General features: G+C 48.3%; 1 protein-coding gene across 4 annotated transcripts in view; it reads left to right on the forward strand.

Moving 5' to 3' along the window:
* Positions 1-17286, forward strand: part of GRAMD1C (GRAM domain containing 1C) — a 2017351-nt gene that overhangs the window by 38885 nt on the left and 1961180 nt on the right. The window lies entirely within an intron of this gene.

The raw sequence follows: 17286 nt of genomic DNA on the forward strand, positions 1-17286 counted from the left end.
CTGTATCGCTGTGGTAGGAGAAGGTTTTGTGTTTATTTTCCTTCCCTTTTGTAGTCTTTCATAGGCTTCCTCTAACCACCATTGGCTCACAAACTTCCCAACGCGTGGCTGTGTCGTGGGCCTGGTGTTTGTTCCTTGCGGTGGAGCTGGTGTGCTTGCTGCTATAGTCTCTGGAGTTCTAATTTTCCAGCTCCTCATGCAGTCTATCAGCATCTGTGTTTTCTCTGTGAGTTCCTTTGTGGTTACTTCTGTTCTTTTGAGGGTTTTTGCTGTGCCCCCTCTTTGGTTTCTCACTTGGCTCCTCTTGGTTACTTCCACTATTTTTTGGGGCTGTTCGTTCGGTAGGCAGTTTCTCCTTCTCCGTTGCCCTTGTTTGAGGCCCTGCTGCCATTGACACTTGCCCTTGTTCGTGTGCATTCAGTGTGTTCGTGCGTGCAGTGGTCAGCGCCACATTCTCTCACTCCGTGCTGACCCTGTCTCCAGCTTCTCTTTTCATTCATCACCTCAAGTGTGTATGTGGCACTGCTAATTACATTTAACTTTAGTTTGTTAACTTTACCATCAGTTTTTCTTGGAACTGGGATAGCTATATAGGGTCTGGGTGCTTTTGTGGGACCCAGTCGTTCATTATCAGGCTGGTGCACTGAAATTGGGACGCTTCGCGCACCGATAATAAAAAATGCAGTTCTGATAGTCAAAGACAGAAACACAATGATAATTACTACGCATATACACATTATAGACTTGTAAAACAGCTGGCAGCATTTCCTTCCAGGGAAACGGGGGCGCCCCTCTGTGGGCAGTAAACCCAAATTACTGTTCCGGGCCCCTATCTCGAACATAAGTCTATTTTCGGCATTTACTTCTTTTCTTACTCCGATTAGTTGCTCAAGAGTTTGTGAATTACTAAATTGCCGAGTGCTTCTCAAGTGTCCCCCCTCTTGTGGGTGGTGACGGTAGTCTCTGGGTACGGAGTACAGTTCTCTTGCTAGACTAAGGAAAAAGGTTAGACTAGCATCTTTGGCATGTCACATTCAGTATGCATATCTGTAGTAGGTAAAGTCCCAGTGCACTCCTCGAATTTGCTTTGCTCCTGAGGACATGCTGGAACCTATTCAATGCGAATGAATGAAAAGATGGAACTGCTAAAAATCACACAAATAAAATGTAAAAATAAAAATAAAAGTAAAATAGGAAAAGTAAAAACAAAAATAAGATGGTGAACTTTCTTGTTTCTGCACATCTCGATCTGTCCTTCAGCGGAAAATAAGGCACTGTGTCTCTTTCTCTCGGTCTGTCCCACGCCGGAAAGTCTCACTGGAACCTCCTTGGGTATTCTCGCTGGAAGTTAGATAGCTCCACCTGGAGCATTATGCTGTGGAGGAGTGTGCCCATGTGTGAGATATTGGCTGGATCTCTGAGGAAGGTGATGACGTCAACATCTGCAGGCCTTCCCACCATTTCTGGACAATCTGACTAGTCTGACCAGGACGTTGTGCGCCAGCTGGGTGTCCTCGGGTGATGGGGACATTTGTCCTGTTTGGCTGGGTCCTGGTCACAAGCTTTTCTTTTGATTCGAACAGTCTCTGCACTTCCCTGTTGCGTGGATTGCCACTAGGTAATTTAATTTAGTCCACAGCTGGTTCAATTGTGCTAGGTTTCTTGGGTCTCTGATGAAAGTGCCTGGATCAGTTGTTCTCCCGACGAGTCCTGGGCATTTCTCGATTATTTGAAAGAACAAAGTGAAGATGAGTTCATCAATGTCTACCGGCGATGGAAGCATTTGTGTCCTTTTTGCTGTGCTCGGGTAGCTCGGCGAAGGCTTCCGCGATGACAGTCAGCAGTTGCCAGATTACTTTCTTGTTAGCCGGATCTTGGATAAAGTCTGTTACACTGGTTTCTCTCCCTACGAGTGACGGATATGATATCACCACCAATTGAAAATAAGTGAGCACATCCCACTTGAGGCTTCTGCTGGGAGATACCATAAGTTCTGTAAACAAAGTCTTGACACTGATTGCTTCAGGATGCTGTGTTACACTTTCAGAAAATATCTTATTTGCGGTCTATCAGAGTCTTGATTCTTTATACTACTTGGGCGTGACGTGATTTCAAAAGGTTGTTTTATCAACGTTGTTGTGGCTTTGTATGTGTAGTTCTCTTCTTCACCCTGCAACTGTGGTGCACAGAGTGTCCGTATTATTGTTTTTTATCACCTTTCTCTGGTTTGAGGAAATGTCTTGTTTAAAAGCCACAATTTAAAACAGAGTTCCTTTGCCTTTATTTTGCTGCTCATGCGTCCTTCTTCCTCGCCATGGATCTTGTCTCTACGTGCTGAGGTTCTTCCCCATTGTCGGTGGTTTCTTCGTGGTTAAATGCGGTTGGAGGGCTCTCCCCTATATAAGGTTTAATGTCATTCAGGAAGACCCATGCCCTTCTACCCTGGACCTTGACGGCTGAAGGAGTGCAGTCCTCCACGATGAAGGGGCCATTGAATCGTGGCTCATCCCAACTCTTTCTTGTAAAGTTCCTCTTAAGCACAGCATCACCAGGGAAGATGAGAGGCGCACATAGAGTTTGTGCGGTTTCTGTTTCAGCGCTTCCAGTTGTGTTAGGTGCTGCACTGCCCCCTTTTCGCCATCGCTGCAGCTGGCCTGAAATGACAGACGCTGGATGTCATACAGTTCAAGTAATCCTCCATCTCTGTCCCCAAGACCTCCTTTGTTGGGTGGGCATCACATCTAGCTCTATCTCGGGGGGGGGGGGGGGTAAGAGGGGTCCTCATTCTTCTGCCCGTGACTATCTTGTGCAGCGTGATGATGGTCGGAGCCGGGTTGGTTCCGTAGTGCATACAATGCCAGTGGTAGACCGTGCAACCATCCCTTTTTTAATGTGAGTTTCAACTTGGCTATCCTCTCCTTTAACAGGCCATTGAGCCGATCACATATGCCATTCCGCTCCGGAAGATACGCCGACGCGAACTTGTGCTTTATACCAAGCAACAAGCTGATCTGCTCGAACACTGAATTGACAAAGTGAGCCCCATTATCTGACCTCATTACCTCGCACACCCCCCATCTAGGGAACACTTCCCACACCAGAAATTTGGCAGCACAGGTTGAGTCTGGGTGTGTACAGGGACCTGCTTCTATCCATCTAGAGAATGGACACACCACCACAATCAAATACCGGTACCCATTGCATACTTGGATCATGTCGACGTAATCGACATGCAGATGCTGAAAAGGACCATTTGGTCGGGGGATTACTCCTCTCATTACCTTTAATGTGTGCCCAGCGGTGAACTGCTGGCAGATAATGCAGTTCACCATGAAAAATGCAACATGCGCTGCTAAATTCGGTGTAAACCAGTCTTCTGCGAGCGTTGCAGCAAGATTTTCTTTTGTCATATGCATAGGGTAGTGTAATTGCTCCAATGCTACCTTCAGTAGGGCGACGGGCATTACTGGTTTACCAGTGCTGTCTTGCCTCCACAATCCGTCAGAGGGGCTTAAAGATCACCTACAACGCTTCCATAAATTCTTCTCCTCCTGAGGTGCCTCCCCCTGGAGCTCCATTAGCTGAGTCTGCCCCATGTTGCTATAGGCCTCGGGTGTGGCTCGTGTTACCATCATACGTTCATGGGTACGTGCCACCTCCACGTCCATGATAGTTTCATTCTTGGATGCCATCCGTTTGGCTTCCGTGTCCGCTTCATGGTTTCCACGTGACACGAAATCCGTCCCTTTGGTGTGGGCGTCGCATTTCACGACCGCTATGCCCACTGGGAGCTGTAGTGCTTTTATCAACCTGTCCAATAAGGCTGCAAATTGCACTGACGTGCCGTCCGCTCTGAGGTAGCCCCTCTTTTTCCAGCGTGCTAAACCTGCGTGTACGGTTGATGTCACATAGGCAGAGTCACTGTACACCTTTACTTCCTGGTATGCATGATTCTCAATGGCGTGTATGGTATTCGTGCAGTAACGAGTACTTGAAACTCCCCGTTTGTCATGTGTTTTATTACGGCGACGCCTGTATATCTTTGTCCATCTTCTTGGTCGATTCTCGAAGAACCGTCAATGAACACGATCTCACCACCAGCCAGGGCATTTTCTTTGACCCTGGGGATTTCATCATAGAATTCCTCATAATTTGCACAGTCGTGTATGGGTTCTCCCTCTGCGACTGGCTCAGCTATGAACGTAGCTGGATTTACAGTTTTGCATCAGACTATTTTGATCGATGGGTTGGAGATAATCACCTCATAGGCGGATGCTCTCTGAGGTGTCAGCGTGCCCTTTGGTTTTTCTAGTATGGCGAATAATGAGTGCTCGACATACAAGGTCATGGAGCACCCCATAACTATGGATGATGCCTTCTCGATGGCGAATGCGGCAGCAGCGAGATTTTGTTCGCATGGGAAGTGGCCTCTCATGACCGGGTCCAGACTCCCGCTGTAATACGCTAGGGGCTTGTACCCCAGCGAGGTTCGCTGAGCGAGCACTGCCGTCATAAAATTGGCATCAGTATGTGAGAACAGGTAGAATTCCTCTGCATAATTGGGAATCCTGAGAACTGGGGCCTTACAAATCGCCCCTTGAGTTCTGCAAACCCCTTCTCTATTGCCTCAGTCCATTCAATTTTTTCTTTTGTCGTCTGAGCCTTTTTTAGGGCCTGAAGCATGGGCTTGGTATATGAGCTGTAATCGAAGACCCATGCTCTGACATAATTGCACAGGCCTAAGAAGCTTTGCATTTGTTTTATCATGAGCGGTTTAGCCGTGTTCATGATAACTTCAGCCCTTTCCGGGGTTACCTTTTTCCCCTCGTGTGAGATTAGCTGGCCTATGTACAGCACCTCTTGTTGACAGTATTGTAACTTTTCCTTATTAACTTTATATCCTTTCTCAGCCAATATAGTTAGTAGCTGGACAGAGTCGCGCCTGCATTGTTCCTCAGTGATGCTGCAGATCAGAATGTCATTCACATACTGCAAAACAACACTGTCTACCACAATATTGCTTAGGTCCATCTGCAGGACTGTGTTGAAGATGGATGGGGATTCACAATATCCTTGTGGCAACCTCATGCTTTTCAGGCGCATTTGTCTGAAAGTAAATGACGTCAGGTCTTGTGAGTCACGATGCAACGGGATTGAGAAAAACGCATTTTTTAAGTCAATCACTGTGAAATATTTTGCATCAGTGGGTATGTTACATAGGATTGTAGATGGATTTGGGACTAGAGGGAACTCGGCTTCAACAATATCGTTTAATGTTCTTAAATCTTGGATTAAACGCCAAGAGCCTCCCTTCGATTTCTTGACAGGATAAATCACTGTGTTGCAAGGTGATTCTGACGTCACTAGGATGCCCTGCTCCATCATGGCGGAAATATTCTTCGCGATCCCTTCATCCGCTTCTCTGGACATGGGATATTGTGGCGCTGTCGGTGAAATTGCTCCTGGTTTCAATTTAATTTTTACTTCACCTGCTCCCTTAAGGAGGCCTACGTCATAGGGCCCCGTAGTCAATACTACAAAACCATTATGTTAAAAAAAGACAGTCACAAGGGGGTGACTGTCTTTTTTTACTATAAGAGGTACTTGGGCAATGTCATCTTCAAAGTATTCTGGACTTATCGGTGCCAACCTCATTCTCTGTGGTACCTCTCTTTTGATCATTTTGACCCAAAATATGAGACTCACTTCCACCCTTGTCTCTCCTGGGTGATGGTGTTCTTGGAACAGATCGTCATCGGTGACGTCAGTCACTCGATACCCTTCTTCGATAACCGCACACCATTGTCTACCTTCGTCATCGTATCCTTCGACCAATACCACTTTCCCTCGCACTGCGGCAGATTGTATCATTAAGGGAAATACTTGTCCTTCCTCTTCATGCATCGGTATTCTGGGTCTGAATAGGAACTCATCAGGTGTCCTCAAAGTTATATCTGCGAGGCCTGGCAATCCTGCCATGAGCACCCGCACTCCATATGCAAACACATCTGGCTCTAACAGTATAGCTCTCATGGCTATACGTCCTGAGTATGCTCTGATCATTTCGCACACGTTTGAATAATGCATTCGTGGAGTGGAGCACACTATACCATCCTCGGTAAACGAGATTGTCATATTCAACTTGGTCATCAAGTCCCGACCCAGGATGTTTACTGGGGTCTGACGTGAATACAATAAGGGTACATTCATTTCACAATCTCCTACAGAGACAGGGAGCGCGTCTGTAAAGGGAACTCTATTTTGAGCTCCTGTGAAACTGAGTATCTATGGCCTCGCCGGACAAGGAAAACTTACCTTCTCGTGCACCCATGTCAACTAAGAAGGAATATTCCTTGCCCCCTATGACGATTTTCACCCTAGGCTCCCTATTAGGGTCTGGTGTCACTCATAGGATAGAACACATCATATTCCCCCGTGAGCTGTGCTATTTTATATATAGGTTTGACCCACTGTATACTTGTGGATTTCCCCCATTTTCAGGGTTGACTCCCCCTCCGGAGTTAGTGCCTTTAGGCATTTGCTGCGGTGCCTGCTGGGATTGTCCCTGTGGCAAGTTCCCCATGTTCGAGGGTTGAACCACTTGCTGTGCACCTTGCTGCTATCATGACGCCTGCTGCTGCATTTTGTGATTTTGTGCACTGCCCTGTTGTGGGACAACAGGCTGGTTCACCATGCCTGCCCCACTTCCTTGGCCATTTTGCCACATGCCTTGGCTTCTGCACACGCGCGCCACATGTCCTGTCATTCCACACAGCCAACACACTGGCGGTGGTCGGGCCATCTGGCCATCTGGTGCAGCTGACCTGCGCATCTGCACATTTTGAAATCCACCTTGGTTAGTCTGAAAATTTCCCTGGCTACCTCGAAACCCACCCTGGTTACTCTGCCATTCTCTTTCTCCGAAACCCCTACCCCTTGGGTAAAATCCCGCGCTACCCTGGTTATTCTGGGACGGGTTAGTCGCTTGTACGCTTGGTTCAGCTGGGCTTGTCAGCATCGCTCCTTCAAGAGCATACTTTGAGAGTTTCTTTTGCACCAGCTTCGCCTCTTCACCCTTACGAGTTGCCTCCTTTTTTCGGTTCTTTTCTTGCAACAATCTACAGTGTGCAATTGTCAACTGTATTTTCGGCCCATGGTTTAGCTTCTACTCCTACCAATTTCTTGAGTTGCTGCTGCACCGGTTCAGGCAACCCCTGGCATAATATGTGGTGGAATACAGGGATAGATTTCATCCAAGACTCATGCGTTTCGAGCACCCACGTGTCTTGAAAATTCTGGATATAAATCAACGGATCCTCTGACTCTTTCATTTTCCGAGTCAGTATAGCTCCCATATCTGAAGTGTCTGGATATAGCATACGTAGCGCTTTCCACACTGCTGCTCTACAATTATTAAATGGCGCTCCGTCATGGGAGGTGTTAATTATGGTTACCCTAGGGTAGCCTGCCCGTTTCCATACATCGTCTGCTCTTTCACCAAGTATGGCGATTAGGAGGCACTTAATGTCCCCTATAGCTAAGGTGACACCCCCCGTCATTTTCTCTAACTCATGTATCCACTTCCCGGCTCCCGATGTCAGCATTGGAAGCTTATTTTTTAGGTTCTCTGGGTCCATGTGTGGCCATGGAATATATTGCGGTCGTGCTCCCCCTTTTTCTAGCAGCGGGAAATGGAATGCGCATCTCCCTTCTCTCTTCCCATAGTTCTTATCCTGCGCTGGGGTAGCATTCCCGCCTTGCCGTCTACCTGGCAATGCCCTTAATCTGTCTGCATAGGCAGGTGCTGACGCCCCCCTCTGACCGTGTGGTGTTTTCCATCATACCGGCCGGACTGCGCGGCAGACTTTGTCCTAGTTGTAGATTCGCTGGCGTCTGACCATCACACCCCTCGGTCCCTTGGGAGCCGTTCTTCGCACCGTCTCCCTTCCTCGTGTGCCTCATCCTCCGTTTCTCCACTGGAGCCAGATTCTGAATACTCCCAGTTTACACAACTCCTTGCATCTTTTTCTGCTCCCACTGAAGGGGGCCCCTAGGGGACCCTGACGTCTATGGAAACAAGGCGAGTCACCACACACGATAGATACGCCAGACACGAGGTTGTATTCCCAAAGCTAGGGTTTATTGCAAAGCAAAAGTCTCAGTTGGCCAACTCGGTCTCACGCCCCGCGACGTGTATCTGTAGATCTCGAGGGACGCAAGAGAGTGAATTACGTACATCAGTTCCATATATACAAAATGCATATCAAACGATCAGCTATGACATGTTTAACACCCCCCCTTTATTGGGTTTCTTTGAACTTGGTGTGATGATGGACATCTCCGGCTACTAGGACACCTTCAAACATCTATTCAGGTAACAATTTGCAATTTGTGAGTGTGAAGGCATCTTTCAGTTGTTGAATAGAACACAGCGCTTCTGTTCTTGGAAGCGAGCTACATACGGGGGGAAGAGTTGCCTTCCGGACCTTGCTATCTATTAGGTACTATTCGTGTCCTGGGAGCCGACACGCTCTAGCGGGCTCAGAAAAGGGGGGGCCGTAAGAAAAGCATAATTCAAGCCTTTAGCGGTATTATTATAACATATTCTACCATATAACGAGACTGGCTGGCAGCTGTGAAATGAATAAATGCCCTGCAGCTCTGCTTCAAGGCTACATTCTGGAGGGAGCCGGGCATTCTTCCTGGTGCTGCCTACGTTTGTGTTTCAACAAACTCTTGTTATCCTCTCGGCCCTGCGGCCTTGTCCTTTTCACATACAGACAACAATGTTTTACAGTCGAGCAGTGTAAGCGGAAAATATACTGCGAATCAATAGGAACAGAAAGCAATGAGCAATGGTTAGAAAACAAAATGGCGATTCTTGTTACATCAAAATGGTCGTTCATAGGCAAACTCGAAAACCTATATTCTGTCATATCGTGCATGAGACGGTTGGCCCACGGCCACCAAAATACGTTTGCGGTCACAAAGTAGAGGTATCCTTTTTTCTAGACTGACACCACTACTTCGGGTGACATCCTCAGTGTCATATAGCTGAGTGCTCTCCAAGCGCTCATCTTCCCTTCCCCCTTCCCTCATCCTTTCGTTTCTACGTTCCTTTGCCCTTCTAATTTCCTCATCTTCTCTTCTCTTCACTCTCTACTCACGTACCCTTTGCTCTTCTTGCAACCTTTGCTTATTCTGTTTGTACTGGTTGTAGGCTGTCTTCTGTTTGCGATTGAGCTGTTTCTCTTGCTCTTCGCGATATAGTTGTTCTCGCTTCAGCCTATTCTTCCTTCTTATCCTTTGTCCCTTATTTCCATCTCTTTTCCTCTCTCTCTCCTTTGCTTCTCATCAGACCTCTCTCTCGGTCTCAAACTTCCTTTTCCATCTAGTTTCAACAGTATCTGTCCTCCCATCCATTCCTCTTTTGCAAATGTTCTCATCAGTTCTACCTTCGTTTCCCTTTCGTTTCTTTCCCTCTCTCTCCTTATCAAGAGGTGCACTAATCGGTGCCTGGTCCTTCCTTTCATCTTTGCGTCTCTACTTGTCCCTCGGGACTGCAGAGGCAAGATTGTTTTCCTGTTCCTTTCCCTTATTTTCGTCACTACTGTACGTGGGCGACTCATATGCGGGATTGTTGTACCCCGTGGCTGCCTTAAGTTCTCTTAGCGGGTAGAGTCCCTCTGACTGACTTCCCTCGATGACTGGCTTAGGCGGGGCTGGTGGTGCGGTAGGCATCTCACCCCCCTCCGTGCATACATTTAATATCCAGTCTGCGGGCAGTTCTTCCTCCTTCGTCTGTTCGAACATCTTCCAAAGTTCCAGAACAGCGAGGCGTTTCTCTAATTATTTTGCCTGTGTACGTGGCATGTAGGTAAGTCGTCACATGTTGTAAGACGGCTTTAGATGGGGACCCATTCTGTGGCCAAGGCATAAACATCTTGTGGGCGGTACCCTTAACCCACTATGTGCTGTAGTTTTTGGGTTTAGCTGCATGCTTAGGTAGCTGCTTGCACAGATGCGCAAGTGGGTTAACTTCCTCCATTCTTAATTTCGTCACTGACAATATTTATACAGTTTTTTATCCTACCAACAGTATGAGCGAGCTCCAAATAGGCAAGCTCCAATCCACTCTTTTCCTCCCAAAATTTATACTACCAATTTACTCAAGACCATCAATTCATTGGCGATTCCCTCTTAGATACGGAATTGCGTATCCAAAATTTCATTTCAAACCATCAACGATATAGTTCTTTTACATTTGACGTACAACAGAACACATATGACAGACACTTGACAGACTAGACGGACACCAGCTGGTCATACATATACCTGCCTTCTAATCAATACCCCGTCATGGAGTTTAAACAAACTCCTTTGATGCGTTTTTAAACGTCACTGTAGTCTAATTGTCCCCCATTATGTGGGCTATGAGTTCACGTTTCTTCTGACCGCTGTATTAAAGCGCAGGAACAAGGCAAATCCTTACGTTTTTCTCTCGGGTGCCCCCCCCCCCCCGGGTTAACCTTACGTTTTTCTCTCGGGTGCCCCCCCCAGTAATCTTACGTTTTTCTCTTTATACTTGAATCATTAACCCCATATATATATTGCTGAGGCTTGTGGAATCTGCTTAGATCACATGCTGTGCATAGGCCGACATCTAGTGGAAGCTGCAGAGTATTAGTTTGTTTTTCGAAACTCGAAAATGGGCGTCGACACAGGGCGTGCCAGTAATACTATCCCTAGTGTGATGTCCACTGTACCCAAGATCCCTCACGCGTCTAGGATCCTCAGATTGTTTTTTTTCCGCCATACTGGTCGGAAGCATTTTGCGGCGTCCCCTGGCCTTAGCCATACTTTTGCTAAAATATTGATTCATTTACAACCTTTCCCCATCCCAACGTCGACACTCGACGCCGGCTTGGAGAAGAAATCGACCGTCGGCTGCTGCACGACGGATTTGGGCCTTGGAAGGCCTCTGGCCTCGGCCCTGCAAGTAGGGAGAGTGGGGGGTTGGACATACTCTACACTTTTGGTATATAGGTACACCTTATACATTTCCTACACTTATCAGCCCGCTGCCTCAAGGTGCGTATGGAGGGTACCCCTTTTCAATTCTGCCCCAAGTGCAATCGCAAATACCCTTGGGTCGACAGGCACGCCACGTGCAATCTCTGCTTGCCGAGGGACCACCCCGAAGCGAACTGCAGAGCGTGTAGTAGGTTTAAACCTAAGACACTTAAGGACCATTCAACGAAGCGTTGGGCCCACCACGCCTGACAGGCGGCCATGGCAGCGGAGGGCGCCTTCAGCGATGGCAGCGACGCCGTGCTTTCGGACGGCGAGTGCATTACGGCGTCGAAAGACAGCCGAGCGCAGGTCCCCGACCTCGGAAGGTCGTCTTTCAGGGCGGCTATGGGGAAGACCCCCGGCGACACAAGCGCTTCACACACCACTCACACGAAGTCCAACCGAGACTCGACGACATCGAGTTCGCGGAAAGAGGCACAAACGGAACGGTCCGAATCGGTGTCCTTTGGGCGTTCTCGATCGAGATCGCCGCATGACTCAAGGCAATCATCCACTCTTGCCAAAAGTGCCTCGCTCCCTAGGCTAACAGAAGATCGATCGTCGGAGGACGAAGACGACTTCCACCCCCAGGCCGCTCTCCAGGAGTCGGAGCCCGCAGACAAGATCAGCGAGGCCCCACGTTCGAAGGACAGGGACTCTACCCCTGATCCTCTACGCCAGGCGTCGAAAACCTCCGGAGCCACAAAGGGACAGGGAAAACACTTTTCCACTCCCGGGAGGGGGGAAAACAGCAGAAGAAGCAACCTCTGCACTCTTCCACACCTGTGATACACTCCACTCCTCCTAAACAGACAGACAAGACCAGGTCTGCTGATATTTCTAAAACCAGCAAATCTACTCAAGATAAATCTCCTAGACATTCTGAAAGAGTCATTCCCAGTTCCAAAAAATTGTCGAGTGATGACATAGATAGGGTCATGTCAAGGATGTCCTCTTTGGCAGACTTTTACGATAAAAATCCAGACCATTTCCTTTCATATAATCCACAAGGGGCTATACCCTCAGGCTCTAATGATCCTATCCCCCCCCCGAGTAAGAAGCCCCGGTTTGAGATACCGATGAGGTCTACAGACCCCTTCGAGGTACAACCATACTCATGGCCATACTCACTGTATCAAGGAGAGACTTCCTTTGGTGAGGACCAAGATTTTGGCATGGTAGAAGAGCAAACCGGGACCAAGAAGAGGAAGACCCTGAAACCTACAGAGTAGATTCCCCAGTAGAGAAGGAAGCCCCGGTTACCGACTCCCCTGTCGATAACCAATCCCTCCTGAACGAGGTTCTCGCACGAGCAGCAGAACATTTCCATATTGACACCCACGGTGTCCAGGAAGAGAGGGACTTTACCGAGGAGTTAGTGGGAGAAAGGAGGCCCGTTGCCCAGACCATCCCTATCCTTAAGTCTATTTAGCGAAGAATAGACCCGTCCCTGGTGAACCCGAACCTCACCAGCGCAGTCAATCCCAGAGTTGAAAAACTTTTCAGGGCAGCCCAGTCTGACCCTCTCTATATAAGAGGACATCTGAACCCAGACTCCCTAGTTGTCACTAACACTCGTAAGAGGGCTGTAACACCCTTGTCATCGTCCGAAGCTCCTCCAGACAAGGAGAGCAAAAAACTATATGGTTTCGGCAGGAAAGTAGCCTCAACGTCCGCCTATCAGGCAAGGATTGCAAACTCCACCACCCTGTTGGCCAGTTACAACTGCCATCAGTGGGAAGAAGTCGCGGCACTCATAGCCTCTGCACCAGAACCCTTAAAGGGCCAGTTAGCACGAATTTCCGCAGAGGGTAGAGCCGTGTCTGGTTGCATTTTAAAAGCAACTTTTGACGCTGCGGACAACGCAGGCAGATTGATAGCAGAAGGTACTGTTATCAAGAGACATCCGTGGTTACGGCAGTCTGGTTTTAAGGCAGAAACCCAGGCATCATTGTTGGACAAACCGGTGGAAGCCGATCTGTTGTTTGGTAAGGCGGTCGAGGACGCGCTGAAGAATGCCAAGGACGAATATGAGACACTCAAGTCCCTTGGCCAGTTAACCAATAAACCCCCTAACCAGAGAGGGAATAGTAATTTTCGTCGCCCACGCGGCCAAAATTCCCAGAGAGGATCAAACTATTCCCAGGGGCAGGGTACACAGTGGAACAACAGCCAACAGTCTACCCAGGGTTACGGCAGGGGTAATAGGAGAGGACGTGGTAAAGGCAGAGGCAGCCCCAGTAAAAGAGGCGGCACGCCTCCACCAAAGCAGTGACGCTCAGTTCAGGGTCCCTTCTCACGCAACCCCAGTAGGGGGGACGCATTTCCAACTTCACCCAGGCTTGGGAAGGGATCACATCAGACAGATGGGGTGCTGTCAACAGTATCCGCAGGGTACTGTATAGAACTACTGCAGCGTCCCCGGAACCATCCTCCACGACAAAGAGTACACTCTTTAGAACATCAGAAGATTCTCCTCGAGGAGATCGCCAAACTGCTAGCAAAGGACGCGATAGAACTCGTCCCGGGACACCAGGTAAACAAGGGTATTTATTCAACTTACTTCCTTGTGCCAAAAAAAGATTTGACAATGCGCCCAGTATTGGACTTGCGGCCTGCCAACAAGTATGTCAAGCTCCAAAAGTTTCGTATGACTACGCTACAAGAGGTAATCCCCCTCATAAAAAAGGGAGATTACATGGCAACCTTGGATATGAAAGATGCCTATTTTCATATTTCCATGTTCCCAGCGCACAGAAGGTACTTGCGCTTCAAGGTGGACAGTCGGCACTACCAGTTCAAGGTACTGCCCTTCGGGATAGCTTCGGCACCAAGGGTATTCACCAAGGTACTGGCGGTGGCGGCTGCACACCTACGCAGGGAGGCAATCCCAGTGTACCCTTATCTGGACGACTGGCTCATAATGGGGGAACCCCCAGTAATTTGCAGAACAAAAATTCAAAGGACTATCGACCTCCTCCACGAATTAGGCTTCTCAATCAACGAGAAAAAGTCAAGCCTGGTGCCAAGCACCTCCAAACAGTTCCTAGGAGCAATCCTAGATACTTAAGAGGGGTTGACATTTCCTTCAGAGGAAAGGATTCGGAATATACTACTGCAAATTCCGCAATAACGGTACGCAAAGCAATGAGTTTGCTGGGCATGATGGCGTCATGTATTTACCTGGTCCCCCACGCGCGCCTGCGCATGCGTCCCATGCAGGAATGGTTGGCGAAATAGTGGTCTCAGGCAAGTGGTCAGTGGGACGATCTAGTGGTCGTTTCGCCAACACTAGTACAAAGCCTTCACTGGTGGACAAGAGAATCTTGCACAGGGAAAACCCTTTTACGATCCTGAAGTACAGGCAGTAGTCACTACCGATGCTTGTCTGACGGGGTGGGGAGCTCACCATCTCCACCACACAGCTCAGGGTCTCTGGTCTCCCTCAGTGGCCAAGAACCACATCAACCTGCTAGAGCTTCTGGCAGTATTCAGAGCGCTTCAAGCGTTAGAGCCCCACCTACTAAACCTGTCAGTGCAAATGCGGACGGACAGCACAACAGCCATGTTCTACCTGAACAAGCAAGGAGGGACTTGTTCGTCAAATCTGTCCAAGCTTGCCCAGAAAATCTGGATATGGGCACTCAGACGGAACATCTTCCTGTCATCACAACATGTTCCAGGGGAGCTCAATTCCCTAGCGGATGCTCTGAGCAGAGACTCCCTCCCAGAGGAACATGAATGGGTTCTACATAGAGAGGTCGTAGAAGATATCTTCTCTCAGTGGGGTTTCCCCACTATAGACTTATTCGCCACAAGCGAAAACAGACAATGTCCAAGATTTGCATCCAGGTTCCCCCAACCAGACTCCCAGGGGAACGCCCTGTGGATGAACTGGTCAGGGATGTTTGCGTACGCTTTTCCACCAACTCCTCATCAGGAAGGTGGTCAACAAGATGAACAGAGAGTCGATGACGCTTGTCCTAGTTGCTCCCATGTGGGCAAGACAACCGTGGTTCCCACACCTACGCAGGATGGCGGTGTGCGAGCCCATCAAACTTCCAGCCTGGTACAACCTACTGTCCCAGCATCAAGGTCAAACAGTGCATCAGCAACCCAACTCGATGAACCTGGCAGCATGGCTCCTGAGGTCATAGAGTTTGGACATCTCAATTTACCAGAGGTGTATGGACATCCTAAAGGAATCTAGGAAACAAAACACAAGGCACTGTTACTTTGACAAGTGGAAGAGATTTGTTATCTGGTGCCAGAGTAGACAAATCAACCCAGTTGATTGCACTCCTTCCACTATTGTTACATACATGCTCCACCTGCTAGATGCAGGATTGGTTTTTAACTCACTGAAAGCACACCTGGCAGCCCTGTCGGCATACACCACTTCCCATAACAAGGTCTCTTGGTGGAAAGTACCAGTAGTTAAATCCTTCATGGAAGGAGTAAAGAGACTTCACCCTCCTATTTCAAACCCACCACCAGGGTGGGACCTTAATGTGGTGTTATCTAAGCTCATGGGACCGCCTTTCGAGCCCATGCATAAAAGCAGTTTCAAACACCTGACTTATAAAACGGCCTTCTTAGTAGCTATTACTTCTATAAGAAGGGTCAGTGAAATTCAGGCTCTGTCAGTGCAGGATCCCTTCTTTACTGTCCATAAAGACAAACTGGTTTTACGTACACACCCTAGGTTCTCACCTAAGTTTATATCTAAATTCCACGTAAACCAGTCCATCGAGCTTCTGGCTTTCTTCCAGGACCCTCAAAGCTCGGCTGAGGTGAAACTACACACCCTAGATGTGCGTAGGGCGGTCCTCTACTATGGAAATAAAACCAGACCGCTAAGGAAAACAGATCAACTGTTTGTCTCCGTAGCTACAGGCAGAGAGGGGGATCGCGTCTCTAAAGGTGCCATCTCGAAGTGGATTATTAACTGTATCCAGCTGTTACTCACTCTCTGAAAGAACTCTGCCTTTCACGCCAAGAGCCCACTCTACTAGAGGCATTGGGGCCACTCTGGCTTTCATTGCAAATGTACCCATTGACACCATTTGCAAAGCAGCTACTTGGAGCTCTATTCACACTTTTACTCAGAATTACTGCATTGACACCATTCCAAGGCAGATACACAAGTGGGACAAGCGGTTCTAAGACACTTATTTGCTCATGACCCTTCTCACATCCCACCTCCTTCAGGTACTGCTCGCTAATCTATGCACAGCATGTGGTCTAAGCAGATTCCACAAGCCTCAGAAGGGATACATTACTCACCGTAATCGTATTTCTGATGCTTGTCTGCTTAGATTCACATGCGACCCACCCTTCCTCCCCTCTGAGAGAAGGTGCATGGTTGCTTGTAGTCTTACCTTTCTATCTATCTGCTTGGATTATCTGTACTCGCGCTACTCCTCATGCTACCTCATGTCAGAAAAAATACAATCTGAGGATCCTAGACGCGTGAAGGATCTTAGCTACAGTGGACGTCACATTAGGGATAGTATTACTGGTACGCCCTGTGTCGACGCCCATTTTCGAGTTTCGAAAAACAAACTGTAATACTCCGCAGCTTCCACTAGATGTCGGCCTATGCACAGCATGTGAATATAAGCAGATACAAGCATCAGAAATACGATTACGGTGAGTAATGAGTCATATATATATATATATATATATATATATATATATATATTTTCTCTACGTCTGACTATTTTATTTTTTGTCCGCCACCCTCCGTTACCTTTCCCTTACTTGTTTTAATGCCTACAAGTAATTTGCCAAAGTAACAAGTTTATTTCACTCACCGATCGCATCTTTTTCCTCTCTGGAGCTTCGGGATCACCGCCCGTTCCTCTTCAGCCTCTTGCGGTCTTTTCGTCGGATTGGCTGCCCGTGGGAATGAGAAGGTGTCGCGATCCCTGCCCTAAGCCTGGATAGCCAGGCCAGGTGGGCTACTTCTACCCCTATCAGGCCCTCAAGGGCCTTGACATTTGCCCCCAGACTCTCTTGGAGTCAGTCCTAGGCTCATATGCTAGAGCAGTAATCGGGGCCCATAAGGGCATTGCGCTACAACATAGATGCCTCCACATGGCTCAGTTCCTAAACTGAACCATGCGGTCTAGCATTTTGGGTGTGGCAGGCCCAGTGATTCCTGGGATGCCTGCAGGCTATATAAACCACACCCGAACTCCAGTACACGTT

The sequence above is a fragment of the Ambystoma mexicanum genome, chromosome 7p, assembly GCF_040938575.1.
Source record: "Ambystoma mexicanum isolate Mex_15411 chromosome 7p, UKY_AmexF1_1, whole genome shotgun sequence".
Taxonomy (NCBI): Eukaryota; Metazoa; Chordata; class Amphibia; order Caudata; family Ambystomatidae; genus Ambystoma; species Ambystoma mexicanum.